The 2,105-nt window shown below is 41.2% G+C and overlaps 1 long non-coding RNA gene across 1 annotated transcript; it reads right to left on the bottom strand.

Annotated features, from left to right (window-relative positions):
* Positions 1-538: 538 nt before the first annotated feature.
* On the bottom strand, positions 539-1,344 carry LOC133305884 (uncharacterized). The gene is made up of 3 exons (XR_009750819.1): positions 1,267-1,344; positions 1,100-1,166; positions 539-669 (listed from the first exon to the last, which is right to left on the bottom strand). It is a non-coding gene; the product is annotated as an uncharacterized LOC133305884 (long non-coding RNA).
* Positions 1,345-2,105: the final 761 nt, after the last annotated feature.

Genomic DNA, 2,105 nt, shown 5'->3' with positions numbered 1-2,105 from the left:
CGCTTCAGCCCCCACTTGGGCGCTTCAGCCCCCACTTGGGCGCTCCAGCGCGAGGAGGCAGAATGCATTGGCACTCGCAGGGGCAGCAGGGCGCTTGGGCGCGCTCCTGGGCGCTTAAGCGCGCTGCCAGGGAATTCCAATTTCCACATTTTTCAAGTCCAAGCCTAGGGGAAGATGCATCCCCATTACAAACCCCAATTATCCATGCCCCAAACTAAATCCTAGCACTCATCCAACCTCTCCTCATGAGATTTAGCTAGAATTTGGGCAGCATGACCTTTGTTTTCTCATCGTTTACCAATTTAAACAAAGGGTACCTAATTGATTTTCAGCCCAACCAATTCAACAACTTAATACATAACAAGCATGCATATATTGAATTTCAAGTAGACATCATTTACATTACATATCCTTTACAAATCGTAGAACTTAGCTTACAAAACACTATGATCATTCCCTTGGCTCCCATCAACAAAAGGTGTAACCAAAGGCATGAGCATAGGCTAAGTCCATTCTAATATACAAATCATAAATCTAGCATTGCCTATTCATTACAATTCTATACATGTGAGCTACAAAACAACATGTATAATCTCAAAAGAAATGCCACATTTCATGCATAATCCAGATATGGCCACTTGCCACCAGAGGCTCCTGCAGCATCCTTACCTGAAAGGGGGTCCCCACAACACGGGGTGAGATATACGAATATATCCAGTAAACCAGGGGTCCTTGGAGCATCTCTCCACCCCACAGTTCCATATCAGTGTAATAGCAATAACAATAATAATGCAGTAAATACATATCTATGCAAAGTGCTATACATCTCCAGGAGAACTCCCTCGAGCTCTCAAGCTGTCCAAAGGAAACTCAGATGCAAATAGTCCTACTGGCCAGCTAACTACCAAGTATGATTTACGCATCGTCATGCAACATACCACATAGGGAAACACCATCCTATGCCACACCAAATGCATACACATACATATAACAAAGCATTACACTATTTCATTGCATTTATATACACTATAATTACCACTACCCTTTCAGGGCTTGGTGGAACAATCAAGGGAATTACACCCAAGGTCCGAAGGCTTACCTCAATGCTTCAGTCGACCTTTGTTCTTCACCAACAGTTTCAGCAATCCACTTTTACAAATATACACCTATACAAGGGTAATGCAATTAACATATTGCATTCAAGGATAACTCATCATCATCAATCCAAGCTATCCTATTCATACCACAACACAAGGATGAGCTTACCAATTCCAATGAGCTATTCAAGCTCCATAGCTTGCTCCAATGGTTGATCACTCACGGTTGGTCCAAATGTCTCAATCCTAGACATCACAAGGACACAATAATCAATCAACCAAGCCATACCATTTATCGACAATGCAAGAAATCCAATAACAAGCATCATATTCTCGCCATTTTACAAGTATACTCATTTGGCTATCTAAGCTCATTTTCACCGATTAAATGACATTCCTAGCATTTTCCCTAACATGCTCTAAGCTCCATTCTTCCTAGAACATAGCTAATTCAACTACATTTCATCAAAATCCCAATTTACTATTCATAAACCCTAACTCATGCAAATTTCAAGGAATCATGAGGTTCAAGGGTTAGAATCTTACCACCGATGGTCACACCACCAAGGATTGATGGCTCCTCAAGCTTCAATGGAGGTAGAAACTCTCAAAACCCCAATTTTCACCAAAGGGCCGAATTTTTGAGAGGTAATATCTCTCTCCACAATGCTCCCCACTCAAAACAAAGCAAGGATTATGAAAGAGGAGGAGATTTGGAGTGGTTTAGGCTTTTGAACGGATGGATTTGGTTGAGATTTGCTTTCTCTCTCTCTCTCTTTCCCCCCTTCCTTCTCCCTCCTTTCTCCTTCTTCTTCTTCTTCTTTCTGTTTCTTTCTCGACGGGTTGCAGGGGGGAAATGGGTTTACTTTTGGCTTTTGGTCACTTAACATTGGTTAAGTGGCTTTAAGCGGGTATTGGTTCGTCTATCTATTCAACTCCAATAATTACCAAACTTTACCCAAAAGTTTGGAATATTATTCTAGGAATATTACTATTTTTATTTTTATA

This window comes from Gastrolobium bilobum, unplaced genomic scaffold (genome assembly GCF_033153095.1).
Source record: "Gastrolobium bilobum isolate Gb01-03AN ecotype WA unplaced genomic scaffold, APGP_CSIRO_Gbil_v1 utg12810, whole genome shotgun sequence".
In the NCBI taxonomy this organism is placed as follows: Eukaryota; Viridiplantae; Streptophyta; class Magnoliopsida; order Fabales; family Fabaceae; genus Gastrolobium; species Gastrolobium bilobum.
Note: the sequence above shows the minus strand (reverse complement) of the source record. Positions and strands in the feature narration are given on the sequence as shown.